Source organism: Neoarius graeffei, chromosome 17 (assembly GCF_027579695.1).
Source record: "Neoarius graeffei isolate fNeoGra1 chromosome 17, fNeoGra1.pri, whole genome shotgun sequence".
In the NCBI taxonomy this organism is placed as follows: Eukaryota; Metazoa; Chordata; class Actinopteri; order Siluriformes; family Ariidae; genus Neoarius; species Neoarius graeffei.
In genome coordinates this window covers 748,265-769,098 of record NC_083585.1, presented here as the reverse complement: position 1 = coordinate 769,098, position 20,834 = coordinate 748,265, and the positions used below count along the sequence as shown (strand labels likewise).

Below are 20,834 nucleotides of genomic sequence, written 5' to 3'. Positions count from 1 at the left end.
AACACATTTCTGCAAGAAGACAAAATAAAATGCTTACAGTACCTGGTATTCCTAGGCAGTCTCCCACTCAAGTACTAACCAGGCCCAACCCGGTTTAGCTTCTGAGATCAGACGGGATCAGGCGTTGTCAGAGTGGTTTGGCCGTAAGCGACAATTAGCTGGAAATGTGCGGTTTTCTTACCTTGCGAAATGTGTGCCTTGCCTTGCCTTGCGACCAGAAGGAAAATTCACAGAAGGAAAATTCAAACACATTTCTGCAAGAAGACAAAATAAAATGCTTACAGTACCTGGTATTCCTAGGCAGTCTCCCACTCAAGTACTAACCAGGCCCAACCCTGTTTAGCTTCTGAGATCAGACGGGATCAGGCGTTGTCAGAGTGGTTTGGCCGTAAGCGACAGTTAGTTGGAAATGTGCGGTTTTCTTACCTTGCGAAATGTGTACCTTGCCTTGCCTTGCCTTGCGACCAGAAGGAAAATTCACAGAAGGAAAACTCAAACACATTTCTGCAAGAAGACAAAATAAAATGCTTACAGTACCTGGTATTCCTAGGCAGTCTCCCACTCAAGTACTAACCAGGCCCAACCCGGTTTAGCTTCTGAGATCAGACGGGATCAGGCGTTGTCAGAGTGGTTTGGCCGTAAGCGACAATTAGCTGGAAATGTGCGGTTTTCTTACCTTGCGAAATGTGTGCCTTGCCTTGCCTTGCCTTGCCTTGCCTTGCCTTGCCTTGCGACCAGAAGGAAAATTCACAGAAGGAAAATTCAAACACATTTCTGCAAGAAGACAAAATAAAATGCTTACAGTACCTGGTATTCCTAGGCAGTCTCCCACTCAAGTACTAACCAGGCCCAACCCGGTTTAGCTTCTGAGATCAGACGGGATCAGGCGTTGTCAGAGTGGTTTGGCCGTAAGCGACAATTAGCTGGAAATGTGCGGTTTTCTTACCTTGCGAAATGTGTGCCTTGCCTTGCCTTGCCTTGCGACCAGAAGGAAAATTCACAGAAGGAAAATTCAAACACATTTCTGCAAGAAGACAAAATAAAATGCTTACAGTACCTGGTATTCCTAGGCAGTCTCCCACTCAAGTACTAACCAGGCCCAACCCTGTTTAGCTTCTGAGATCAGACGGGATCAGGCGTTGTCAGAGTGGTTTGGCCGTAAGCGACAGTTAGTTGGAAATGTGCGGTTTTCTTACCTTGCGAAATGTTTGCCTTGCCTTGCCTTGCCTTGCGACCAGAAGGAAAATTCACAGAAGGAAAATTCAAACACATTTCTGCAAGAATACAAAATAAAATGCTTACAGTACCTGGTATTCCTAGGCAGTCTCCCACTCAAGTACTAACCAGGCCCAACCCGGTTTAGCTTCTGAGATCAGACGGGATCAGGCGTTGTCAGAGTGGTTTGGCCGTAAGCGACAATTAGCTGGAAATGTGCGGTTTTCTTACCTTGCGAAATGTGTGCCTTGCCTTGCCTTGCCTTGCGACCAGAAGGAAAATTCACAGAAGGAAAATTCAAACACATTTCTGCAAGAAGACAAAATAAAATGCTTACAGTACCTGGTATTCCTAGGCAGTCTCCCACTCAAGTACTAACCAGGCCCAACCCGGTTTAGCTTCTGAGATCAGACGGGATCAGGCGTTGTCAGAGTGGTTTGGCCGTAAGCGACAATTAGCTGGAAATGTGCGGTTTTCTTACCTTGCGAAATGTGTGCCTTGCCTTGCCTTGCCTTGCCTTGCGACCAGAAGGAAAATTCACAGAAGGAAAATTCAAACACATTTCTGCAAGAAGACAAAATAAAATGCTTACAGTACCTGGTATTCCTAGGCAGTCTCCCACTCAAGTACTAACCAGGCCCAACCCGGTTTAGCTTCTGAGATCAGACGGGATCAGGCGTTGTCAGAGTGGTTTGGCCGTAAGCGACAATTAGCTGGAAATGTGCGGTTTTCTTACCTTGCGAAATGTGTGCCTTGCCTTGCCTTGCCTTGCGACCAGAAGGAAAATTCACAGAAGGAAAATTCAAACACATTTCTGCAAGAAGACAAAATAAAATGCTTACAGTACCTGGTATTCCTAGGCAGTCTCCCACTCAAGTACTAACCAGGCCCAACCCTGTTTAGCTTCTGAGATCAGACGGGATCAGGCGTTGTCAGAGTGGTTTGGCCGTAAGCGACAGTTAGTTGGAAATGTGCGGTTTTCTTACCTTGCGAAATGTGTACCTTGCCTTGCCTTGCCTTGCGACCAGAAGGAAAATTCACAGAAGGAAAACTCAAACACATTTCTGCAAGAAGACAAAATAAAATGCTTACAGTACCTGGTATTCCGAGGCAGTCTCCCACTCAAGTACTAACCAGGCCCAACCCTGTTTAGCTTCTGAGATCAGACAGGATCAGGCGTTGTCAGAGTGGTTTGGCCGTAAGCGACAGTTAGTTGGAAATGTGCGGTTTTCTTACCTTGCGAAATGTTTGCCTTGCCTTGCCTTGCGACCAGAAGGAAAATTCACAGAAGGAAAATTCAAACACATTTCTGCAAGAATACAAAATAAAATGCTTACAGTACCTGGTATTCCTAGGCAGTCTCCCACTCAAGTACTAACCAGGCCCAACCCAGTTTAGCTTCTGAGATCAGACGGGATCAGGCGTTGTCAGAGTGGTTTGGCCGTAAGCGACAATTAGCTGGAAATGTGCGGTTTTCTTACCTTGCGAAATGTGTGCCTTGCCTTGCCTTGCCTTGCCTTGCGACCAGAAGGAAAATTCACAGAAGGAAAATTCAAACACATTTCTGCAAGAAGACAAAATAAAATGCTTACAGTACCTGGTATTCCTAGGCAGTCTCCCACTCAAGTACTAACCAGGCCCAACCCGGTTTAGCTTCTGAGATCAGACGGGATCAGGCGTTGTCAGAGTGGTTTGGCCGTAAGCGACAATTAGCTGGAAATGTGCGGTTTTCTTACCTTGCGAAATGTGTGCCTTGCCTTGCCTTGCCTTGCGACCAGAAGGAAAATTCACAGAAGGAAAATTCAAACACATTTCTGCAAGAAGACAAAATAAAATGCTTACAGTACCTGGTATTCCTAGGCAGTCTCCCACTCAAGTACTAACCAGGCCCAACCCTGTTTAGCTTCTGAGATCAGACGGGATCAGGCGTTGTCAGAGTGGTTTGGCCGTAAGCGACAGTTAGTTGGAAATGTGCGGTTTTCTTACCTTGCGAAATGTGTACCTTGCCTTGCCTTGCCTTGCGACCAGAAGGAAAATTCACAGAAGGAAAACTCAAACACATTTCTGCAAGAAGACAAAATAAAATGCTTACAGTACCTGGCATTCCGAGGCAGTCTCCCACTCAAGTACTAACCAGGCCCAACCCTGTTTAGCTTCTGAGATCAGACAGGATCAGGCGTTGTCAGAGTGGTTTGGCCGTAAGCGACAGTTAGTTGGAAATGTGCGGTTTTCTTACCTTGCGAAATGTTTGCCTTGCCTTGCCTTGCCTTGCGACCAGAAGGAAAATTCACAGAAGGAAAATTCAAACACATTTCTGCAAGAATACAAAATAAAATGCTTACAGTACCTGGTATTCCTAGGCAGTCTCCCACTCAAGTACTAACCAGGCCCAACCCGGTTTAGCTTCTGAGATCAGACGGGATCAGGCGTTGTCAGAGTGGTTTGGCCGTAAGCGACAATTAGCTGGAAATGTGCGGTTTTCTTACCTTGCGAAATGTGTGCCTTGCCTTGCCTTGCCTTGCGACCAGAAGGAAAATTCACAGAAGGAAAATTCAAACACATTTCTGCAAGAAGACAAAATAAAATGCTTACAGTACCTGGTATTCCTAGGCAGTCTCCCACTCAAGTACTAACCAGGCCCAACCCTGTTTAGCTTCTGAGATCAGACGGGATCAGGCGTTGTCAGAGTGGTTTGGCCGTAAGCGACAGTTAGTTGGAAATGTGCGGTTTTCTTACCTTGCGAAATGTGTACCTTGCCTTGCCTTGCCTTGCGACCAGAAGGAAAATTCACAGAAGGAAAACTCAAACACATTTCTGCAAGAAGACAAAATAAAATGCTTACAGTACCTGGTATTCCTAGGCAGTCTCCCACTCAAGTACTAACCAGGCCCAACCCTGTTTAGCTTCTGAGATCAGACAGGATCAGGCGTTGTCAGAGTGGTTTGGCCATAAGCAACAGTTAGTAGGAAATGTGCGGTTTTCTTACCTTGCGAAATGTGTGCCTTGCCTTGCCTTGTGACCAGAAGGAAAATTCACAGAAGGAAAACTCAAACACATTTCTGCAAGAAGACAAAATAAAATGCCTACAGTACCTGGTATTCCGAGGCAGTCTTCCACTCAAGTACTAACCAGGCACAACCCTGTTTAGCTTCTGAGATCAGACGGGATCAGGCGTTGTCAGAGTGGTTTGGCCGTAAGTGACAGTTAGTTGGAAATGTGCGGTTTTCTTACCTTGCGAAATGTGTACCTTGCCTTGCCTTGCCTTGCGACCAGAAGGAAAATTCACAGAAGGAAAACTCAAACACATTTCTGCAAGAAGACAAAATAAAATGCTTACAGTACCTGGTATTCCAAGGCAGTCTCCCACTCAAGTACTAACCAGGCCCAACCCTGTTTAGCTTCTGAGATCAGACAGGATCAGGCGTTGTCAGAGTGGTTTGGCCGTAAGCGACAGTTAGTTGGAAATGTGCGGTTTTCTTACCTTGCGAAATGTTTGCCTTGCCTTGCCTTGCCTTGCGACCAGAAGGAAAATTCACAGAAGGAAAATTCAAACACATTTCTGCAAGAATACAAAATAAAATGCTTACAGTACCTGGTATTCCTAGGCAGTCTCCCACTCAAGTACTAACCAGGCCCAACCCGGTTTAGCTTCTGAGATCAGACGGGATCAGGCGTTGTCAGAGTGGTTTGGCCGTAAGCGACAATTAGCTGGAAATGTGCGGTTTTCTTACCTTGCGAAATGTGTGCCTTGCCTTGCCTTGCCTTGCCTTGCCTTGCGACCAGAAGGAAAATTCACAGAAGGAAAATTCAAACACATTTCTGCAAGAAGAAAAAATAAAATGCTTACAGTACCTGGTATTCCTAGGCAGTCTCCCACTCAAGTACTAACCAGGCCCAACCCTGTTTAGCTTCTGAGATCAGACGGGATCAGGCGTTGTCAGAGTGGTTTGGCCGTAAGCGACAATTAGCTGGAAATGTGCGGTTTTCTTACCTTGCGAAATGTGTGCCTTGCCTTGCCTTGCCTTGCGACCAGAAGGAAAATTCACAGAAGGAAAATTCAAACACATTTCTGCAAGAAGACAAAATAAAATGCTTACAGTACCTGGTATTCCTAGGCAGTCTCCCACTCAAGTACTAACCAGGCCCAACCCTGTTTAGCTTCTGAGATCAGACGGGATCAGGCGTTGTCAGAGTGGTTTGGCCGTAAGCGACAGTTAGTTGGAAATGTGCGGTTTTCTTACCTTGCGAAATGTGTACCTTGCCTTGCCTTGCCTTGCGACCAGAAGGAAAATTCACAGAAGGAAAACTCAAACACATTTCTGCAAGAAGACAAAATAAAATGCTTACAGTACCTGGTATTCCGAGGCAGTCTCCCACTCAAGTACTAACCAGGCCCAACCCTGTTTAGCTTCTGAGATCAGACGGGATCAGGCGTTGTCAGAGTGGTTTGGCCGTAAGCGACAGTTAGTTGGAAATGTGCGGTTTTCTTACCTTGCGAAATGTTTGCCTTGCCTTGCCTTGCCTTGCGACCAGAAGGAAAATTCACAGAAGGAAAATTCAAACACATTTCTGCAAGAAGACAAAATAAAATGCTTACAGTACCTGGTATTCCTAGGCAGTCTCCCACTCAAGTACTAACCAGGCCCAACCCTGTTTAGCTTCTGAGATCAGACGGGATCAGGCGTTGTCAGAGTGGTTTGGCCGTAAGCGACAGTTAGTTGGAAATGTGCGGTTTTCTTACCTTGCGAAATGTGTACCTTGCCTTGCCTTGCCTTGCGACCAGAAGGAAAATTCACAGAAGGAAAACTCAAACACATTTCTGCAAGAAGACAAAATAAAATGCTTACAGTACCTGGTATTCCAAGGCAGTCTCCCACTCAAGTACTAACCAGGCCCAACCCTGTTTAGCTTCTGAGATCAGACAGGATCAGGCGTTGTCAGAGTGGTTTGGCCGTAAGCGACAGTTAGTTGGAAATGTGCGGTTTTCTTACCTTGCGAAATGTTTGCCTTGCCTTGCCTTGCCTTGCCTTGCCTTGCGACCAGAAGGAAAATTCACAGAAGGAAAATTCAAACACATTTCTGCAAGAATACAAAATAAAATGCTTACAGTACCTGGTATTCCTAGGCAGTCTCCCACTCAAGTACTAACCAGGCCCAACCCGGTTTAGCTTCTGAGATCAGACGGGATCAGGCGTTGTCAGAGTGGTTTGGCCGTAAGCGACAATTAGCTGGAAATGTGCGGTTTTCTTACCTTGCGAAATGTGTGCCTTGCCTTGCCTTGCCTTGCCTTGCGACCAGAAGGAAAATTCACAGAAGGAAAATTCAAACACATTTCTGCAAGAAGACAAAATAAAATGCTTACAGTACCTGGCATTCCTAGGCAGTCTCCCGCTCAAGTACTAACCAGGCCCAACCCTGTTTAGCTTCTGAGATCAGACGGGATCAGGCGTTGTCAGAGTGGTTTGGCCGTAAGCGACAGTTAGTTGGAAATGTGCGGTTTTCTTACCTTGCGAAATGTGTACCTTGCCTTGCCTTGCCTTGCGACCAGAAGGAAAATTCACAGAAGGAAAACTCAAACACATTTCTGCAAGAAGACAAAATAAAATGCTTACAGTACCTGGTATTCCGAGGCAGTCTCCCACTCAAGTACTAACCAGGCCCAACCCTGTTTAGCTTCTGAGATCAGACGGGATCAGGCGTTGTCAGAGTGGTTTGGCCGTAAGCGACAGTTAGTTGGAAATGTGCGGTTTTCTTACCTTGCGAAATGTTTGCCTTGCCTTGCCTTGCCTTGCCTTGCCTTGCGACCAGAAGGAAAATTCACAGAAGGAAAATTCAAACACATTTCTGCAAGAAGACAAAATAAAATGCTTACAGTACCTGGTATTCCTAGGCAGTCTCCCAATCAAGTACTAACCAGGCCCAACCCGGTTTAGCTTCTGAGATCAGACGGGATCAGGCGTTGTCAGAGTGGTTTGGCCGTAAGCGACAGTTAGTTGGAAATGTGCGGTTTTCTTACCTTGCGAAATGTGTGCCTTGCCTTGCCTTGCCTTGCGACCAGAAGGAAAATTCACAGAAGGAAAATTCAAACACATTTCTGCAAGAAGACAAAATAAAATGCTTACAGTACCTGGTATTCCTAGGCAGTCTCCCACTCAAGTACTAACCAGGCCCAACCCTGTTTAGCTTCTGAGATCAGACAGGATCAGGCGTTGTCAGAGTGGTTTGGCCATAAGCAACAGTTAGTAGGAAATGTGCGGTTTTCTTACCTTGCGAAATGTGTGCCTTGCCTTGCCTTGTGACCAGAAGGAAAATTCACAGAAGGAAAACTCAAACACATTTCTGCAAGAAGACAAAATAAAATGCCTACAGTACCTGGTATTCCGAGGCAGTCTTCCACTCAAGTACTAACCAGGCACAACCCTGTTTAGCTTCTGAGATCAGACGGGATCAGGCGTTGTCAGAGTGGTTTGGCCGTAAGTGACAGTTAGTTGGAAATGTGCGGTTTTCTTACCTTGCGAAATGTGTACCTTGCCTTGCCTTGCCTTGCGACCAGAAGGAAAATTCACAGAAGGAAAACTCAAACACATTTCTGCAAGAAGACAAAATAAAATGCTTACAGTACCTGGTATTCCAAGGCAGTCTCCCACTCAAGTACTAACCAGGCCCAACCCTGTTTAGCTTCTGAGATCAGACAGGATCAGGCGTTGTCAGAGTGGTTTGGCCGTAAGCGACAGTTAGTTGGAAATGTGCGGTTTTCTTACCTTGCGAAATGTTTGCCTTGCCTTGCCTTGCCTTGCGACCAGAAGGAAAATTCACAGAAGGAAAATTCAAACACATTTCTGCAAGAATACAAAATAAAATGCTTACAGTACCTGGTATTCCTAGGCAGTCTCCCACTCAAGTACTAACCAGGCCCAACCCGGTTTAGCTTCTGAGATCAGACGGGATCAGGCGTTGTCAGAGTGGTTTGGCCGTAAGCGACAATTAGCTGGAAATGTGCGGTTTTCTTACCTTGCGAAATGTGTGCCTTGCCTTGCCTTGCCTTGCGACCAGAAGGAAAATTCACAGAAGGAAAATTCAAACACGTTTCTGCAAGAAGACAAAATAAAATGCTTACAGTACCTGGTATTCCTAGGCAGTCTCCCACTCAAGTACTAACCAGGCCCAACCCGGTTTAGCTTCTGAGATCAGACGGGATCAGGCGTTGTCAGAGTGGTTTGGCCGTAAGCGACAATTAGCTGGAAATGTGCGGTTTTCTTACCTTGCGAAATGTGTGCCTTGCCTTGCCTTGCCTTGCGACCAGAAGGAAAATTCACAGAAGGAAAATTCAAACACATTTCTGCAAGAAGACAAAATAAAATGCTTACAGTACCTGGTATTCCTAGGCAGTCTCCCACTCAAGTACTAACCAGGCCCAACCCTGTTTAGCTTCTGAGATCAGACGGGATCAGGCGTTGTCAGAGTGGTTTGGCCGTAAGCGACAGTTAGTTGGAAATGTGCGGTTTTCTTACCTTGCGAAATGTGTACCTTGCCTTGCCTTGCCTTGCGACCAGAAGGAAAATTCACAGAAGGAAAACTCAAACACATTTCTGCAAGAAGACAAAATAAAATGCTTACAGTACCTGGTATTCCGAGGCAGTCTCCCACTCAAGTACTAACCAGGCCCAACCCTGTTTAGCTTCTGAGATCAGACGGGATCAGGCGTTGTCAGAGTGGTTTGGCCGTAAGCGACAGTTAGTTGGAAATGTGCGGTTTTCTTACCTTGCGAAATGTTTGCCTTGCCTTGCCTTGCCTTGCGACCAGAAGGAAAATTCACAGAAGGAAAATTCAAACACATTTCTGCAAGAAGACAAAATAAAATGCTTACAGTACCTGGTATTCCTAGGCAGTCTCCCACTCAAGTACTAACCAGGCCCAACCCTGTTTAGCTTCTGAGATCAGACGGGATCAGGCGTTGTCAGAGTGGTTTGGCCGTAAGCGACAGTTAGTTGGAAATGTGCGGTTTTCTTACCTTGCGAAATGTGTACCTTGCCTTGCCTTGCCTTGCGACCAGAAGGAAAATTCACAGAAGGAAAACTCAAACACATTTCTGCAAGAAGACAAAATAAAATGCTTACAGTACCTGGTATTCCTAGGCAGTCTCCCACTCAAGTACTAACCAGGCCCAACCCTGTTTAGCTTCTGAGATCAGACGGGATCAGGCGTTGTCAGAGTGGTTTGGCCGTAAGCGACAGTTAGTTGGAAATGTGCGGTTTTCTTACCTTGCGAAATGTGTACCTTGCCTTGCCTTGCCTTGCGACCAGAAGGAAAATTCACAGAAGGAAAACTCAAACACATTTCTGCAAGAAGACAAAATAAAATGCTTACAGTACCTGGTATTCCGAGGCAGTCTCCCACTCAAGTACTAACCAGGCCCAACCCTGTTTAGCTTCTGAGATCAGACAGGATCAGGCGTTGTCAGAGTGGTTTGGCCGTAAGCGACAGTTAGTTGGAAATGTGCGGTTTTCTTACCTTGCGAAATGTTTGCCTTGCCTTGCCTTGCCTTGCGACCAGAAGGAAAATTCACAGAAGGAAAATTCAAACACATTTCTGCAAGAATACAAAATAAAATGCTTACAGTACCTGGTATTCCTAGGCAGTCTCCCACTCAAGTACTAACCAGGCCCAACCCGGTTTAGCTTCTGAGATCAGACGGGATCAGGCGTTGTCAGAGTGGTTTGGCCGTAAGCGACAATTAGCTGGAAATGTGCGGTTTTCTTACCTTGCGAAATGTGTGCCTTGCCTTGCCTTGCCTTGCCTTGCGACCAGAAGGAAAATTCACAGAAGGAAAATTCAAACACATTTCTGCAAGAAGACAAAATAAAATGCTTACAGTACCTGGTATTCCTAGGCAGTCTCCCACTCAAGTACTAACCAGGCCCAACCCTGTTTAGCTTCTGAGATCAGACGGGATCAGGCGTTGTCAGAGTGGTTTGGCCGTAAGCGACAGTTAGTTGGAAATGTGCGGTTTTCTTACCTTGCGAAATGTGTACCTTGCCTTGCCTTGCCTTGCCTTGCGACCAGAAGGAAAATTCACAGAAGGAAAACTCAAACACATTTCTGCAAGAAGACAAAATAAAATGCTTACAGTACCTGGTATTCCGAGGCAGTCTCCCACTCAAGTACTAACCAGGCCCAACCCTGTTTAGCTTCTGAGATCAGACAGGATCAGGCGTTGTCAGAGTGGTTTGGCCGTAAGCGACAGTTAGTTGGAAATGTGCGGTTTTCTTACCTTGCGAAATGTTTGCCTTGCCTTGCCTTGCCTTGCGACCAGAAGGAAAATTCACAGAAGGAAAATTCAAACACATTTCTGCAAGAAGACAAAATAAAATGCTTACAGTACCTGGTATTCCTAGGCAGTCTCCCAATCAAGTACTAACCAGGCCCAACCCGGTTTAGCTTCTGAGATCAGACGGGATCAGGCGTTGTCAGAGTGGTTTGGCCGTAAGCGACAGTTAGTTGGAAATGTGCGGTTTTCTTACCTTGCGAAATGTGTGCCTTGCCTTGCCTTGCCTTGCGACCAGAAGGAAAATTCACAGAAGGAAAATTCAAACACATTTCTGCAAGAAGACAAAATAAAATGCTTACAGTACCTGGTATTCCTAGGCAGTCTCCCACTCAAGTACTAACCAGGCCCAACCCTGTTTAGCTTCTGAGATCAGACGGGATCAGGCGTTGTCAGAGTGGTTTGGCCATAAGCAACAGTTAGTAGGAAATGTGCGGTTTTCTTACCTTGCGAAATGTGTGCCTTGCCTTGCCTTGTGACCAGAAGGAAAATTCACAGAAGGAAAACTCAAACACGTTTCTGCAAGAAGACAAAATAAAATGCCTACAGTACCTGGTATTCCGAGGCAGTCTTCCACTCAAGTACTAACCAGGCACAACCCTGTTTAGCTTCTGAGATCAGACGGGATCAGGCGTTGTCAGAGTGGTTTGGCCGTAAGTGACAGTGAGTTGGAAATGTGCGGTTTTCTTACCTTGCGAAATGTGTACCTTGCCTTGCCTTGCCTTGCGACCAGAAGGAAAATTCACAGAAGGAAAACTCAAACACATTTCTGCAAGAAGACAAAATAAAATGCTTACAGTACCTGGTATTCCGAGGCAGTCTCCCACTCAAGTACTAACCAGGCCCAACCCGGTTTAGCTTCTGAGATCAGACAGGATCAGGCGTTGTCAGAGTGGTTTGGCCGTAAGCGACAGTTAGTTGGAAATGTGCGGTTTTCTTACCTTGCGAAATGTTTGCCTTGCCTTGCCTTGCCTTGCGACCAGAAGGAAAATTCACAGAAGGAAAATTCAAACACATTTCTGCAAGAATACAAAATAAAATGCTTACAGTACCTGGTATTCCTAGGCAGTCTCCCACTCAAGTACTAACCAGGCCCAACCCGGTTTAGCTTCTGAGATCAGACGGGATCAGGCGTTGTCAGAGTGGTTTGGCCGTAAGCGACAATTAGCTGGAAATGTGCGGTTTTCTTACCTTGCGAAATGTGTGCCTTGCCTTGCCTTGCCTTGCGACCAGAAGGAAAATTCACAGAAGGAAAATTCAAACACATTTCTGCAAGAAGACAAAATAAAATGCTTACAGTACCTGGTATTCCTAGGCAGTCTCCCACTCAAGTACTAACCAGGCCCAACCCTGTTTAGCTTCTGAGATCAGACGGGATCAGGCGTTGTCAGAGTGGTTTGGCCGTAAGCGACAGTTAGTTGGAAATGTGCGGTTTTCTTACCTTGCGAAATGTGTACCTTGCCTTGCCTTGCCTTGCGACCAGAAGGAAAATTCACAGAAGGAAAACTCAAACACATTTCTGCAAGAAGACAAAATAAAATGCTTACAGTACCTGGTATTCCGAGGCAGTCTCCCACTCAAGTACTAACCAGGCCCAACCCTGTTTAGCTTCTGAGATCAGACGGGATCAGGCGTTGTCAGAGTGGTTTGGCCGTAAGCGACAGTTAGTTGGAAATGTGCGGTTTTCTTACCTTGCGAAATGTTTGCCTTGCCTTGCCTTGCCTTGCGACCAGAAGGAAAATTCACAGAAGGAAAATTCAAACACATTTCTGCAAGAAGACAAAATAAAATGCTTACAGTACCTGGTATTCCTAGGCAGTCTCCCAATCAAGTACTAACCAGGCCCAACCCGGTTTAGCTTCTGAGATCAGACGGGATCAGGCGTTGTCAGAGTGGTTTGGCCGTAAGCGACAGTTAGTTGGAAATGTGCGGTTTTCTTACCTTGCGAAATGTGTGCCTTGCCTTGCCTTGCCTTGCGACCAGAAGGAAAATTCACAGAAGGAAAATTCAAACACATTTCTGCAAGAAGACAAAATAAAATGCTTACAGTACCTGGTATTCCTAGGCAGTCTCCCACTCAAGTACTAACCAGGCCCAACCCTGTTTAGCTTCTGAGATCAGACAGGATCAGGCGTTGTCAGAGTGGTTTGGCCATAAGCAACAGTTAGTAGGAAATGTGCGGTTTTCTTACCTTGCGAAATGTGTGCCTTGCCTTGCCTTGTGACCAGAAGGAAAATTCACAGAAGGAAAACTCAAACACATTTCTGCAAGAAGACAAAATAAAATGCCTACAGTACCTGGTATTCCGAGGCAGTCTTCCACTCAAGTACTAACCAGGCACAACCCTGTTTAGCTTCTGAGATCAGACGGGATCAGGCGTTGTCAGAGTGGTTTGGCCGTAAGTGACAGTTAGTTGGAAATGTGCGGTTTTCTTACCTTGCGAAATGTGTACCTTGCCTTGCCTTGCCTTGCGACCAGAAGGAAAATTCACAGAAGGAAAACTCAAACACATTTCTGCAAGAAGACAAAATAAAATGCTTACAGTACCTGGTATTCCGAGGCAGTCTCCCACTCAAGTACTAACCAGGCCCAACCCTGTTTAGCTTCTGAGATCAGACAGGATCAGGCGTTGTCAGAGTGGTTTGGCCGTAAGCGACAGTTAGTTGGAAATGTGCGGTTTTCTTACCTTGCGAAATGTTTGCCTTGCCTTGCCTTGCCTTGCGACCAGAAGGAAAATTCACAGAAGGAAAATTCAAACACATTTCTGCAAGAATACAAAATAAAATGCTTACAGTACCTGGTATTCCTAGGCAGTCTCCCACTCAAGTACTAACCAGGCCCAACCCGGTTTAGCTTCTGAGATCAGACGGGATCAGGCGTTGTCAGAGTGGTTTGGCCGTAAGCGACAATTAGCTGGAAATGTGCGGTTTTCTTACCTTGCGAAATGTGTGCCTTGCCTTGCCTTGCCTTGCCTTGCGACCAGAAGGAAAATTCACAGAAGGAAAATTCAAACAGATTTCTGCAAGAAGACAAAATAAAATGCTTACAGTACCTGGTATTCCTAGGCAGTCTCCCACTCAAGTACTAACCAGGCCCAACCCGGTTTAGCTTCTGAGATCAGACAGGATCAGGCGTTGTCAGAGTGGTTTGGCCGTAAGCGACAATTAGCTGGAAATGTGCGGTTTTCTTACCTTGCGAAATGTGTGCCTTGCCTTGCCTTGCCTTGCGACCAGAAGGAAAATTCACAGAAGGAAAATTCAAACACATTTCTGCAAGAAGACAAAATAAAATGCTTACAGTACCTGGTATTCCTAGGCAGTCTCCCACTCAAGTACTAACCAGGCCCAACCCTGTTTAGCTTCTGAGATCAGACAGGATCAGGCGTTGTCAGAGTGGTTTGGCCGAAAGCGACAGTTAGTTGGAAATGTGCGGTTTTCTTACCTTGCGAAATGTGTACCTTGCCTTGCCTTGCCTTGCCTTGCGACCAGAAGGAAAATTCACAGAAGGAAAACTCAAACACATTTCTGCAAGAAGACAAAATAAAATGCTTACAGTACCTGGTATTCCGAGGCAGTCTCCCACTCAAGTACTAACCAGGCCCAACCCTGTTTAGCTTCTGAGATCAGACGGGATCAGGCGTTGTCAGAGTGGTTTGGCCGTAAGCGACAGTTAGTTGGAAATGTGCGGTTTTCTTACCTTGCGAAATGTTTGCCTTGCCTTGCCTTGCCTTGCGACCAGAAGGAAAATTCACAGAAGGAAAATTCAAACACATTTCTGCAAGAAGACAAAATAAAATGCTTACAGTACCTGGTATTCCTAGGCAGTCTCCCACTCAAGTACTAACCAGGCCCAACCCTGTTTAGCTTATGAGATCAGACGGGATCAGGCGTTGTCAGAGTGGTTTGGCCGTAAGCGACAGTTAGTTGGAAATGTGCGGTTTTCTTACCTTGCGAAATGTGTACCTTGCCTTGCCTTGCCTTGCGACCAGAAGGAAAATTCACAGAAGGAAAACTCAAACACATTTCTGCAAGAAGACAAAATAAAATGCTTACAGTACCTGGTATTCCTAGGCAGTCTCCCACTCAAGTACTAACCAGGCCCAACCCTGTTTAGCTTCTGAGATCAGACGGGATCAGGCGTTGTCAGAGTGGTTTGGCCGTAAGCGACAGTTAGTTGGAAATGTGCGGTTTTCTTACCTTGCGAAATGTGTACCTTGCCTTGCCTTGCCTTGCGACCAGAAGGAAAATTCACAGAAGGAAAACTCAAACACATTTCTGCAAGAAGACAAAATAAAATGCTTACAGTACCTGGTATTCCGAGGCAGTCTCCCACTCAAGTACTAACCAGGCCCAACCCTGTTTAGCTTCTGAGATCAGACAGGATCAGGCGTTGTCAGAGTGGTTTGGCCGTAAGCGACAGTTAGTTGGAAATGTGCGGTTTTCTTACCTTGCGAAATGTTTGCCTTGCCTTGCCTTGCCTTGCGACCAGAAGGAAAATTCACAGAAGGAAAATTCAAACACATTTCTGCAAGAATACAAAATAAAATGCTTACAGTACCTGGTATTCCTAGGCAGTCTCCCACTCAAGTACTAACCAGGCCCAACCCGGTTTAGCTTCTGAGATCAGACGGGATCAGGCGTTGTCAGAGTGGTTTGGCCGTAAGCGACAATTAGCTGGAAATGTGCGGTTTTCTTACCTTGCGAAATGTGTGCCTTGCCTTGCCTTGCCTTGCCTTGCGACCAGAAGGAAAATTCACAGAAGGAAAATTCAAACACATTTCTGCAAGAAGACAAAATAAAATGCTTACAGTACCTGGTATTCCTAGGCAGTCTCCCACTCAAGTACTAACCAGGCCCAACCCTGTTTAGCTTCTGAGATCAGACGGGATCAGGCGTTGTCAGAGTGGTTTGGCCGTAAGCGACAGTTAGTTGGAAATGTGCGGTTTTCTTACCTTGCGAAATGTGTACCTTGCCTTGCCTTGCCTTGCGACCAGAAGGAAAATTCACAGAAGGAAAACTCAAACACATTTCTGCAAGAAGACAAAATAAAATGCTTACAGTACCTGGTATTCCGAGGCAGTTTCCCACTCAAGTACTAACCAGGCCCAACCCTGTTTAGCTTCTGAGATCAGACAGGATCAGGCGTTGTCAGAGTGGTTTGGCCGTAAGCGACAGTTAGTTGGAAATGTGCGGTTTTCTTACCTTGCGAAATGTTTGCCTTGCCTTGCCTTGCCTTGCGACCAGAAGGAAAATTCACAGAAGGAAAATTCAAACACATTTCTGCAAGAAGACAAAATAAAATGCTTACAGTACCTGGTATTCCTAGGCAGTCTCCCAATCAAGTACTAACCAGGCCCAACCCGGTTTAGCTTCTGAGATCAGACGGGATCAGGCGTTGTCAGAGTGGTTTGGCCATAAGCAACAGTTAGTAGGAAATGTGCGGTTTTCTTACCTTGCGAAATGTGTGCCTTGCCTTGCCTTGTGACCAGAAGGAAAATTCACAGAAGGAAAACTCAAACACATTTCTGCAAGAAGACAAAATAAAATGCCTACAGTACCTGGTATTCCGAGGCAGTCTTCCACTCAAGTACTAACCAGGCACAACCCTGTTTAGCTTCTGAGATCAGACGGGATCAGGCGTTGTCAGAGTGGTTTGGCCGTAAGTGACAGTTAGTTGGAAATGTGCGGTTTTCTTACCTTGCGAAATGTGTACCTTGCCTTGCCTTGCCTTGCGACCAGAAGGAAAATTCACAGAAGGAAAACTCAAACACATTTCTGCAAGAAGACAAAATAAAATGCTTACAGTACCTGGTATTCCGAGGCAGTCTCCCACTCAAGTACTAACCAGGCCCAACCCTGTTTAGCTTCTGAGATCAGACAGGATCAGGCGTTGTCAGAGTGGTTTGGCCGTAAGCGACAGTTAGTTGGAAATGTGCGGTTTTCTTACCTTGCGAAATGTTTGCCTTGCCTTGCCTTGCCTTGCGACCAGAAGGAAAATTCACAGAAGGAAAATTCAAACACATTTCTGCAAGAATACAAAATAAAATGCTTACAGTACCTGGTATTCCTAGGCAGTCTCCCACTCAAGTACTAACCAGGCCCAACCCGGTTTAGCTTCTGAGATCAGACGGGATCAGGCGTTGTCAGAGTGGTTTGGCCGTAAGCGACAATTAGCTGGAAATGTGCGGTTTTCTTACCTTGCGAAATGTGTGCCTTGCCTTGCCTTGCCTTGCCTTGCGACCAGAAGGAAAATTCACAGAAGGAAAATTCAAACACATTTCTGCAAGAAGACAAAATAAAATGCTTACAGTACCTGGTATTCCTAGGCAGTCTCCCACTCAAGTACTAACCAGGCCCAACCCGGTTTAGCTTCTGAGATCAGACGGGATCAGGCGTTGTCAGAGTGGTTTGGCCGTAAGCGACAATTAGCTGGAAATGTGCGGTTTTCTTACCTTGCGAAATGTGTGCCTTGCCTTGCCTTGCCTTGCGACCAGAAGGAAAATTCACAGAAGGAAAATTCAAACACATTTCTGCAAGAAGACAAAATAAAATGCTTACAGTACCTGGTATTCCTAGGCAGTCTCCCACTCAAGTACTAACCAGGCCCGACCCTGTTTAGCTTCTGAGATCAGACGGGATCAGGCGTTGTCAGAGTGGTTTGGCCGTAAGCGACAGTTAGTTGGAAATGTGCGGTTTTCTTACCTTGCGAAATGTGTACCTTGCCTTGCCTTGCCTTGCGACCAGAAGGAAAATTCACAGAAGGAAAACTCAAACACATTTCTGCAAGAAGACAAAATAAAATGCTTACAGTACCTGGTATTCCGAGGCAGTCTCCCACTCAAGTACTAACCAGGCCCAACCCTGTTGAGCTTCTGAGATCAGACGGGATCAGGCGTTGTCAGAGTGGTTTGGCCGTAAGCGACAGTTAGTTGGAAATGTGCGGTTTTCTTACCTTGCGAAATGTTTGCCTTGCCTTGCCTTGCCTTGCGACCAGAAGGAAAATTCACAGAAGGAAAATTCAAACACATTTCTGCAAGAAGACAAAATAAAATGCTTACAGTACCTGGTATTCCTAGGCAGTCTCCCACTCAAGTACTAACCAGGCCCAACCCTGTTTAGCTTCTGAGATCAGACGGGATCAGGCGTTGTCAGAGTGGTTTGGCCGTAAGCGACAGTTAGTTGGAAATGTGCGGTTTTCTTACCTTGCGAAATGTGTACCTTGCCTTGCCTTGCGACCAGAAGGAAAATTCACAGAAGGAAAACTCAAACACATTTCTGCAAGAACACAAAATAAAATGCTTACAGTACCTGGTATTCCTAGGCAGTCTCCCACTCAAGTACTAACCAGGCCCAACCCTGTTTAGCTTCTGAGATCAGACGGGATCAGGCGTTGTCAGAGTGGTTTGGCCGTAAGCGACAGTTAGTTGGAAATGTGCGGTTTTCTTACCTTGCGAAATGTGTACCTTGCCTTGCCTTGCCTTGCGACCAGAAGGAAAATTCACAGAAGGAAAACTCAAACACATTTCTGCAAGAAGACAAAATAAAATGCTTACAGTACCTGGTATTCCGAGGCAGTCTCCCACTCAAGTACTAACCAGGCCCAACCCGGTTTAGCTTCTGAGATCAGACAGGATCAGGCGTTGTCAGAGTGGTTTGGCCGTAAGCGACAGTTAGTTGGAAATGTGCGGTTTTCTTACCTTGCGAAATGTTTGCCTTGCCTTGCCTTGCCTTGCGACCAGAAGGAAAATTCACAGAAGGAAAATTCAAACACATTTCTGCAAGAAGACAAAATAAAATGCTTACAGTACCTGGTATTCCTAGGCAGTCTCCCAATCAAGTACTAACCAGGCCCAACCCGGTTTAGCTTCTGAGATCAGACGGGATCAGGCGTTGTCAGAGTGGTTTGGCCGTAAGCGACAGTTAGTTGGAAATGTGCGGTTTTCTTACCTTGCGAAATGTGTGCCTTGCCTTGCCTTGCCTTGCGACCAGAAGGAAAATTCACAGAAGGAAAATTCAAACACATTTCTGCAAGAAGACAAAATAAAATGCTTACAGTACCTGGTATTCCTAGGCAGTCTCCCACTCAAGTACTAACCAGGCCCAACCCTGTTTAGCTTCTGAGATCAGACGGGATCAGGCGTTGTCAGAGTGGTTTGGCCATAAGCAACAGTCAGTAGGAAATGTGCGGTTTTCTTACCTTGCGAAATGTGTGCCTTGCCTTGCCTTGTGACCAGAAGGAAAATTCACAGAAGGAAAACTCAAACACATTTCTGCAAGAAGACAAAATAAAATGCCTACAGTACCTGGTATTCCGAGGCAGTCTTCCACTCAAGTACTAACCAGGCACAACCCTGTTTAGCTTCTGAGATCAGACGGGATCAGGCGTTGTCAGAGTGGTTTGGCCGTAAGTGACAGTTAGTTGGAAATGTGCGGTTTTCTTACCTTGCGAAATGTGTACCTTGCCTTGCCTTGCCTTGCGACCAGAAGGAAAATTCACAGAAGGAAAACTCAAACACATTTCTGCAAGAAGACAAAATAAAATGCTTACAGTACCTGGTATTCCGAGGCAGTCTCCCACTCAAGTACTAACCAGGCCCAACCCTGTTTAGCTTCTGAGATCAGACAGGATCAGGCGTTGTCAGAGTGGTTTGGCCGTAAGCGACAGTTAGTTGGAAATGTGCGGTTTTCTTACCTTGCGAAATGTTTGCCTTGCCTTGCCTTGCCTTGCGACCAGAAGGAAAATTCACAGAAGGAAAATTCAAACACATTTCTGCAAGAATACAAAATAAAATGCTTACAGTACCTGGTATTCCTAGGCAGTCTCCCACTCAAGTACTAACCAGGCCCAACCCGGTTTAGCTTCTGAGATCAGACGGGATCAGGCGTTGTCAGAGTGGTTTGGCCGTAAGCGACAATTAGCTGGAAATGTGCGGTTTTCTTACCTTGCGAAATGTGTGCCTTGCCTTGCCTTGCCTTGCCTTGCGACCAGAAGGAAAATTCACAGAAGGAAAATTCAAACACATTTCTGCAAGAAGACAAAATAAAATGCTTACAGTACCTGGTATTCCTAGGCAGTCTCCCACTCAAGTACTAACCAGGCCCAACCCGGTTTAGCTTCTGAGATCAGACGGGATCAGGCGTTGTCAGAGTGGTTTGGCCGTAAGCGACAATTAGCTGGAAATGTGCGGTTTTCTTACCTTGCGAAATGTGTGCCTTGCCTTGCCTTGCCTTGCGACCAGAAGGAAAATTCACAGAAGGAAAATTCAAACACATTTCTGCAAGAAGACAAAATAAAATGCTTACAGTACCTGGTATTCCTAGGCAGTCTCCCACTCAAGTACTAACCAGGCCCAACCCTGTTTAGCTTCTGAGATCAGACGGGATCAGGCGTTGTCAGAGTGGTTTGGCCGTAAGCGACAGTTAGTTGGAAATGTGCGGTTTTCTTACCTTGCGAAATGTTTGCCTTGCCTTGCCTTGCCTTGCGACCAGAAGGAAAATTCACAGAAGGAAAATTCAAACACATTTCTGCAAGAAGACAAAATAAAATGCTTACAGTACCTGGTATTCCTAGGCAGTCTCCCACTCAAGTACTAACCAGGCCCAACCCTGTTTAGCTTCTGAGATCAGACGGGATCAGGCGTTGTCAGAGTGGTTTGGCCGTAAGCGACAGTTAGTTGGAAATGTGCGGTTTTCTTACCTTGCGAAATGTGTACCTTGCCTTGCCTTGCCTTGCGACCAGAAGGAAAATTCACAGAAGGAAAACTCAAACACATTTCTGCAAGAAGACAAAATAAAATGCTTACAGTACCTGGTATTCCAAGGCAGTCTCCCACTCAAGTACTAACCAGGCCCAACCCTGTTCAGCTTCTGAGATCAGACAGGATCAGGCGTTGTCAGAGTGGTTTGGCCGTAAGCGACAGTTAGTTGGAAATGTGCGGTTTTCTTACCTTGCGAAATGTTTGCCTTGCCTTGCCTTGCCTTGCGACCAGAAGGAAAATTCACAGAAGGAAAATTCAAACACATTTCTGCAAGAAGACAAAATAAAATGCTTACAGTACCTGGTATTCCTAGGCAGTCTCCCAATCAAGTACTAACCAGGCCCAACCCGGTTTAGCTTCTGAGATCAGACGGGATCAGGCGTTGTCAGAGTGGTTTGGCCGTAAGCGACAGTTAGTTGGAAATGTGCGGTTTTCTTACCTTGCGAAATGTGTGCCTTGCCTTGCCTTGCCTTGCGACCAGAAGGAAAATTCACAGAAGGAAAATTCAAACACATTTCTGCAAGAAGACAAAATAAA

General features: G+C 45.9%; 28 non-coding genes and 55 pseudogenes across 28 annotated transcripts; all 83 read right to left on the bottom strand.

The window, feature by feature from the left end:
* Positions 1 to 30: 30 nt before the first annotated feature.
* On the bottom strand, positions 31 to 149 carry LOC132865427 (5S ribosomal RNA; annotated as a pseudogene).
* A 126-nt stretch (positions 150 to 275) lies between these two features.
* Positions 276 to 394, bottom strand: LOC132865548 (5S ribosomal RNA). The gene has a single exon (XR_009650509.1). It is a non-coding gene; the product is annotated as a 5S ribosomal RNA (ribosomal RNA).
* Positions 395 to 525: 131 nt separating this feature from the next.
* On the bottom strand, positions 526 to 644 carry LOC132865426 (5S ribosomal RNA; annotated as a pseudogene).
* Positions 645 to 795: 151 nt separating this feature from the next.
* On the bottom strand, positions 796 to 914 carry LOC132865424 (5S ribosomal RNA; annotated as a pseudogene).
* A 131-nt stretch (positions 915 to 1,045) lies between these two features.
* Positions 1,046 to 1,164, bottom strand: LOC132865535 (5S ribosomal RNA). The gene has a single exon (XR_009650508.1). It is a non-coding gene; the product is annotated as a 5S ribosomal RNA (ribosomal RNA).
* Positions 1,165 to 1,295: 131 nt separating this feature from the next.
* Positions 1,296 to 1,414, bottom strand: LOC132865423 (5S ribosomal RNA; annotated as a pseudogene).
* A 131-nt stretch (positions 1,415 to 1,545) lies between these two features.
* Positions 1,546 to 1,664, bottom strand: LOC132865422 (5S ribosomal RNA; annotated as a pseudogene).
* Positions 1,665 to 1,800: 136 nt separating this feature from the next.
* LOC132865420 (5S ribosomal RNA) lies at positions 1,801 to 1,919 on the bottom strand (annotated as a pseudogene).
* A 131-nt stretch (positions 1,920 to 2,050) lies between these two features.
* LOC132865523 (5S ribosomal RNA) lies at positions 2,051 to 2,169 on the bottom strand. The gene has a single exon (XR_009650507.1). It is a non-coding gene; the product is annotated as a 5S ribosomal RNA (ribosomal RNA).
* Positions 2,170 to 2,300: 131 nt separating this feature from the next.
* Positions 2,301 to 2,419, bottom strand: LOC132864824 (5S ribosomal RNA; annotated as a pseudogene).
* A 126-nt stretch (positions 2,420 to 2,545) lies between these two features.
* LOC132865331 (5S ribosomal RNA) lies at positions 2,546 to 2,664 on the bottom strand. Its single transcript, XR_009650483.1, has one exon. It is a non-coding gene; the product is annotated as a 5S ribosomal RNA (ribosomal RNA).
* Positions 2,665 to 2,800: 136 nt separating this feature from the next.
* On the bottom strand, positions 2,801 to 2,919 carry LOC132865419 (5S ribosomal RNA; annotated as a pseudogene).
* A 131-nt stretch (positions 2,920 to 3,050) lies between these two features.
* On the bottom strand, positions 3,051 to 3,169 carry LOC132865511 (5S ribosomal RNA). The gene has a single exon (XR_009650506.1). It is a non-coding gene; the product is annotated as a 5S ribosomal RNA (ribosomal RNA).
* A 131-nt stretch (positions 3,170 to 3,300) lies between these two features.
* LOC132864987 (5S ribosomal RNA) lies at positions 3,301 to 3,419 on the bottom strand (annotated as a pseudogene).
* A 131-nt stretch (positions 3,420 to 3,550) lies between these two features.
* LOC132865418 (5S ribosomal RNA) lies at positions 3,551 to 3,669 on the bottom strand (annotated as a pseudogene).
* A 131-nt stretch (positions 3,670 to 3,800) lies between these two features.
* Positions 3,801 to 3,919, bottom strand: LOC132865499 (5S ribosomal RNA). Its single transcript, XR_009650505.1, has one exon. It is a non-coding gene; the product is annotated as a 5S ribosomal RNA (ribosomal RNA).
* Positions 3,920 to 4,050: 131 nt separating this feature from the next.
* Positions 4,051 to 4,169, bottom strand: LOC132864972 (5S ribosomal RNA; annotated as a pseudogene).
* Positions 4,170 to 4,295: 126 nt separating this feature from the next.
* Positions 4,296 to 4,414, bottom strand: LOC132865075 (5S ribosomal RNA; annotated as a pseudogene).
* A 131-nt stretch (positions 4,415 to 4,545) lies between these two features.
* Positions 4,546 to 4,664, bottom strand: LOC132865629 (5S ribosomal RNA; annotated as a pseudogene).
* Positions 4,665 to 4,795: 131 nt separating this feature from the next.
* Positions 4,796 to 4,914, bottom strand: LOC132865417 (5S ribosomal RNA; annotated as a pseudogene).
* Positions 4,915 to 5,055: 141 nt separating this feature from the next.
* On the bottom strand, positions 5,056 to 5,174 carry LOC132865486 (5S ribosomal RNA). The gene has a single exon (XR_009650504.1). It is a non-coding gene; the product is annotated as a 5S ribosomal RNA (ribosomal RNA).
* Positions 5,175 to 5,305: 131 nt separating this feature from the next.
* On the bottom strand, positions 5,306 to 5,424 carry LOC132865474 (5S ribosomal RNA). Its single transcript, XR_009650503.1, has one exon. It is a non-coding gene; the product is annotated as a 5S ribosomal RNA (ribosomal RNA).
* A 131-nt stretch (positions 5,425 to 5,555) lies between these two features.
* Positions 5,556 to 5,674, bottom strand: LOC132865243 (5S ribosomal RNA). The gene has a single exon (XR_009650403.1). It is a non-coding gene; the product is annotated as a 5S ribosomal RNA (ribosomal RNA).
* Positions 5,675 to 5,805: 131 nt separating this feature from the next.
* LOC132865461 (5S ribosomal RNA) lies at positions 5,806 to 5,924 on the bottom strand. Its single transcript, XR_009650501.1, has one exon. It is a non-coding gene; the product is annotated as a 5S ribosomal RNA (ribosomal RNA).
* Positions 5,925 to 6,055: 131 nt separating this feature from the next.
* LOC132865628 (5S ribosomal RNA) lies at positions 6,056 to 6,174 on the bottom strand (annotated as a pseudogene).
* Positions 6,175 to 6,315: 141 nt separating this feature from the next.
* Positions 6,316 to 6,434, bottom strand: LOC132865416 (5S ribosomal RNA; annotated as a pseudogene).
* A 136-nt stretch (positions 6,435 to 6,570) lies between these two features.
* LOC132864916 (5S ribosomal RNA) lies at positions 6,571 to 6,689 on the bottom strand (annotated as a pseudogene).
* Positions 6,690 to 6,820: 131 nt separating this feature from the next.
* Positions 6,821 to 6,939, bottom strand: LOC132865241 (5S ribosomal RNA). Its single transcript, XR_009650401.1, has one exon. It is a non-coding gene; the product is annotated as a 5S ribosomal RNA (ribosomal RNA).
* Positions 6,940 to 7,080: 141 nt separating this feature from the next.
* LOC132864934 (5S ribosomal RNA) lies at positions 7,081 to 7,199 on the bottom strand (annotated as a pseudogene).
* A 131-nt stretch (positions 7,200 to 7,330) lies between these two features.
* LOC132864971 (5S ribosomal RNA) lies at positions 7,331 to 7,449 on the bottom strand (annotated as a pseudogene).
* Positions 7,450 to 7,575: 126 nt separating this feature from the next.
* LOC132865074 (5S ribosomal RNA) lies at positions 7,576 to 7,694 on the bottom strand (annotated as a pseudogene).
* A 131-nt stretch (positions 7,695 to 7,825) lies between these two features.
* On the bottom strand, positions 7,826 to 7,944 carry LOC132865627 (5S ribosomal RNA; annotated as a pseudogene).
* Positions 7,945 to 8,075: 131 nt separating this feature from the next.
* LOC132865415 (5S ribosomal RNA) lies at positions 8,076 to 8,194 on the bottom strand (annotated as a pseudogene).
* A 131-nt stretch (positions 8,195 to 8,325) lies between these two features.
* LOC132865414 (5S ribosomal RNA) lies at positions 8,326 to 8,444 on the bottom strand (annotated as a pseudogene).
* A 131-nt stretch (positions 8,445 to 8,575) lies between these two features.
* On the bottom strand, positions 8,576 to 8,694 carry LOC132865449 (5S ribosomal RNA). Its single transcript, XR_009650500.1, has one exon. It is a non-coding gene; the product is annotated as a 5S ribosomal RNA (ribosomal RNA).
* Positions 8,695 to 8,825: 131 nt separating this feature from the next.
* LOC132865240 (5S ribosomal RNA) lies at positions 8,826 to 8,944 on the bottom strand. Its single transcript, XR_009650400.1, has one exon. It is a non-coding gene; the product is annotated as a 5S ribosomal RNA (ribosomal RNA).
* Positions 8,945 to 9,075: 131 nt separating this feature from the next.
* LOC132865437 (5S ribosomal RNA) lies at positions 9,076 to 9,194 on the bottom strand. The gene has a single exon (XR_009650499.1). It is a non-coding gene; the product is annotated as a 5S ribosomal RNA (ribosomal RNA).
* A 131-nt stretch (positions 9,195 to 9,325) lies between these two features.
* Positions 9,326 to 9,444, bottom strand: LOC132865425 (5S ribosomal RNA). Its single transcript, XR_009650498.1, has one exon. It is a non-coding gene; the product is annotated as a 5S ribosomal RNA (ribosomal RNA).
* Positions 9,445 to 9,575: 131 nt separating this feature from the next.
* On the bottom strand, positions 9,576 to 9,694 carry LOC132864823 (5S ribosomal RNA; annotated as a pseudogene).
* A 131-nt stretch (positions 9,695 to 9,825) lies between these two features.
* On the bottom strand, positions 9,826 to 9,944 carry LOC132865412 (5S ribosomal RNA; annotated as a pseudogene).
* A 136-nt stretch (positions 9,945 to 10,080) lies between these two features.
* On the bottom strand, positions 10,081 to 10,199 carry LOC132865413 (5S ribosomal RNA). Its single transcript, XR_009650497.1, has one exon. It is a non-coding gene; the product is annotated as a 5S ribosomal RNA (ribosomal RNA).
* A 136-nt stretch (positions 10,200 to 10,335) lies between these two features.
* On the bottom strand, positions 10,336 to 10,454 carry LOC132864822 (5S ribosomal RNA; annotated as a pseudogene).
* Positions 10,455 to 10,585: 131 nt separating this feature from the next.
* Positions 10,586 to 10,704, bottom strand: LOC132864933 (5S ribosomal RNA; annotated as a pseudogene).
* A 131-nt stretch (positions 10,705 to 10,835) lies between these two features.
* LOC132865277 (5S ribosomal RNA) lies at positions 10,836 to 10,954 on the bottom strand. The gene has a single exon (XR_009650434.1). It is a non-coding gene; the product is annotated as a 5S ribosomal RNA (ribosomal RNA).
* A 126-nt stretch (positions 10,955 to 11,080) lies between these two features.
* Positions 11,081 to 11,199, bottom strand: LOC132865073 (5S ribosomal RNA; annotated as a pseudogene).
* A 131-nt stretch (positions 11,200 to 11,330) lies between these two features.
* On the bottom strand, positions 11,331 to 11,449 carry LOC132865023 (5S ribosomal RNA; annotated as a pseudogene).
* A 131-nt stretch (positions 11,450 to 11,580) lies between these two features.
* LOC132865411 (5S ribosomal RNA) lies at positions 11,581 to 11,699 on the bottom strand (annotated as a pseudogene).
* A 131-nt stretch (positions 11,700 to 11,830) lies between these two features.
* LOC132865401 (5S ribosomal RNA) lies at positions 11,831 to 11,949 on the bottom strand. Its single transcript, XR_009650496.1, has one exon. It is a non-coding gene; the product is annotated as a 5S ribosomal RNA (ribosomal RNA).
* Positions 11,950 to 12,080: 131 nt separating this feature from the next.
* On the bottom strand, positions 12,081 to 12,199 carry LOC132865239 (5S ribosomal RNA). Its single transcript, XR_009650399.1, has one exon. It is a non-coding gene; the product is annotated as a 5S ribosomal RNA (ribosomal RNA).
* A 131-nt stretch (positions 12,200 to 12,330) lies between these two features.
* On the bottom strand, positions 12,331 to 12,449 carry LOC132864932 (5S ribosomal RNA; annotated as a pseudogene).
* A 131-nt stretch (positions 12,450 to 12,580) lies between these two features.
* LOC132864970 (5S ribosomal RNA) lies at positions 12,581 to 12,699 on the bottom strand (annotated as a pseudogene).
* Positions 12,700 to 12,825: 126 nt separating this feature from the next.
* LOC132865072 (5S ribosomal RNA) lies at positions 12,826 to 12,944 on the bottom strand (annotated as a pseudogene).
* Positions 12,945 to 13,075: 131 nt separating this feature from the next.
* Positions 13,076 to 13,194, bottom strand: LOC132864820 (5S ribosomal RNA; annotated as a pseudogene).
* A 131-nt stretch (positions 13,195 to 13,325) lies between these two features.
* LOC132865409 (5S ribosomal RNA) lies at positions 13,326 to 13,444 on the bottom strand (annotated as a pseudogene).
* A 136-nt stretch (positions 13,445 to 13,580) lies between these two features.
* LOC132865010 (5S ribosomal RNA) lies at positions 13,581 to 13,699 on the bottom strand (annotated as a pseudogene).
* Positions 13,700 to 13,830: 131 nt separating this feature from the next.
* Positions 13,831 to 13,949, bottom strand: LOC132865000 (5S ribosomal RNA; annotated as a pseudogene).
* A 136-nt stretch (positions 13,950 to 14,085) lies between these two features.
* LOC132865238 (5S ribosomal RNA) lies at positions 14,086 to 14,204 on the bottom strand. The gene has a single exon (XR_009650398.1). It is a non-coding gene; the product is annotated as a 5S ribosomal RNA (ribosomal RNA).
* A 131-nt stretch (positions 14,205 to 14,335) lies between these two features.
* On the bottom strand, positions 14,336 to 14,454 carry LOC132864917 (5S ribosomal RNA; annotated as a pseudogene).
* A 131-nt stretch (positions 14,455 to 14,585) lies between these two features.
* LOC132865389 (5S ribosomal RNA) lies at positions 14,586 to 14,704 on the bottom strand. Its single transcript, XR_009650495.1, has one exon. It is a non-coding gene; the product is annotated as a 5S ribosomal RNA (ribosomal RNA).
* A 131-nt stretch (positions 14,705 to 14,835) lies between these two features.
* LOC132864819 (5S ribosomal RNA) lies at positions 14,836 to 14,954 on the bottom strand (annotated as a pseudogene).
* A 131-nt stretch (positions 14,955 to 15,085) lies between these two features.
* Positions 15,086 to 15,204, bottom strand: LOC132865408 (5S ribosomal RNA; annotated as a pseudogene).
* A 136-nt stretch (positions 15,205 to 15,340) lies between these two features.
* Positions 15,341 to 15,459, bottom strand: LOC132865376 (5S ribosomal RNA). Its single transcript, XR_009650494.1, has one exon. It is a non-coding gene; the product is annotated as a 5S ribosomal RNA (ribosomal RNA).
* Positions 15,460 to 15,590: 131 nt separating this feature from the next.
* LOC132864990 (5S ribosomal RNA) lies at positions 15,591 to 15,709 on the bottom strand (annotated as a pseudogene).
* A 131-nt stretch (positions 15,710 to 15,840) lies between these two features.
* LOC132864985 (5S ribosomal RNA) lies at positions 15,841 to 15,959 on the bottom strand (annotated as a pseudogene).
* A 126-nt stretch (positions 15,960 to 16,085) lies between these two features.
* LOC132865071 (5S ribosomal RNA) lies at positions 16,086 to 16,204 on the bottom strand (annotated as a pseudogene).
* A 131-nt stretch (positions 16,205 to 16,335) lies between these two features.
* On the bottom strand, positions 16,336 to 16,454 carry LOC132864818 (5S ribosomal RNA; annotated as a pseudogene).
* A 131-nt stretch (positions 16,455 to 16,585) lies between these two features.
* On the bottom strand, positions 16,586 to 16,704 carry LOC132865407 (5S ribosomal RNA; annotated as a pseudogene).
* A 136-nt stretch (positions 16,705 to 16,840) lies between these two features.
* LOC132865406 (5S ribosomal RNA) lies at positions 16,841 to 16,959 on the bottom strand (annotated as a pseudogene).
* A 131-nt stretch (positions 16,960 to 17,090) lies between these two features.
* On the bottom strand, positions 17,091 to 17,209 carry LOC132865270 (5S ribosomal RNA). The gene has a single exon (XR_009650427.1). It is a non-coding gene; the product is annotated as a 5S ribosomal RNA (ribosomal RNA).
* Positions 17,210 to 17,340: 131 nt separating this feature from the next.
* Positions 17,341 to 17,459, bottom strand: LOC132864974 (5S ribosomal RNA; annotated as a pseudogene).
* Positions 17,460 to 17,590: 131 nt separating this feature from the next.
* Positions 17,591 to 17,709, bottom strand: LOC132865364 (5S ribosomal RNA). Its single transcript, XR_009650493.1, has one exon. It is a non-coding gene; the product is annotated as a 5S ribosomal RNA (ribosomal RNA).
* A 126-nt stretch (positions 17,710 to 17,835) lies between these two features.
* Positions 17,836 to 17,954, bottom strand: LOC132865352 (5S ribosomal RNA). Its single transcript, XR_009650492.1, has one exon. It is a non-coding gene; the product is annotated as a 5S ribosomal RNA (ribosomal RNA).
* A 131-nt stretch (positions 17,955 to 18,085) lies between these two features.
* Positions 18,086 to 18,204, bottom strand: LOC132865022 (5S ribosomal RNA; annotated as a pseudogene).
* Positions 18,205 to 18,335: 131 nt separating this feature from the next.
* On the bottom strand, positions 18,336 to 18,454 carry LOC132864930 (5S ribosomal RNA; annotated as a pseudogene).
* A 131-nt stretch (positions 18,455 to 18,585) lies between these two features.
* On the bottom strand, positions 18,586 to 18,704 carry LOC132865276 (5S ribosomal RNA). The gene has a single exon (XR_009650433.1). It is a non-coding gene; the product is annotated as a 5S ribosomal RNA (ribosomal RNA).
* Positions 18,705 to 18,830: 126 nt separating this feature from the next.
* Positions 18,831 to 18,949, bottom strand: LOC132865070 (5S ribosomal RNA; annotated as a pseudogene).
* A 131-nt stretch (positions 18,950 to 19,080) lies between these two features.
* LOC132864817 (5S ribosomal RNA) lies at positions 19,081 to 19,199 on the bottom strand (annotated as a pseudogene).
* A 131-nt stretch (positions 19,200 to 19,330) lies between these two features.
* On the bottom strand, positions 19,331 to 19,449 carry LOC132865405 (5S ribosomal RNA; annotated as a pseudogene).
* Positions 19,450 to 19,585: 136 nt separating this feature from the next.
* LOC132865404 (5S ribosomal RNA) lies at positions 19,586 to 19,704 on the bottom strand (annotated as a pseudogene).
* A 131-nt stretch (positions 19,705 to 19,835) lies between these two features.
* Positions 19,836 to 19,954, bottom strand: LOC132865339 (5S ribosomal RNA). The gene has a single exon (XR_009650490.1). It is a non-coding gene; the product is annotated as a 5S ribosomal RNA (ribosomal RNA).
* Positions 19,955 to 20,085: 131 nt separating this feature from the next.
* On the bottom strand, positions 20,086 to 20,204 carry LOC132865327 (5S ribosomal RNA). Its single transcript, XR_009650479.1, has one exon. It is a non-coding gene; the product is annotated as a 5S ribosomal RNA (ribosomal RNA).
* A 131-nt stretch (positions 20,205 to 20,335) lies between these two features.
* Positions 20,336 to 20,454, bottom strand: LOC132865032 (5S ribosomal RNA; annotated as a pseudogene).
* Positions 20,455 to 20,585: 131 nt separating this feature from the next.
* LOC132864929 (5S ribosomal RNA) lies at positions 20,586 to 20,704 on the bottom strand (annotated as a pseudogene).
* Positions 20,705 to 20,834: the final 130 nt, after the last annotated feature.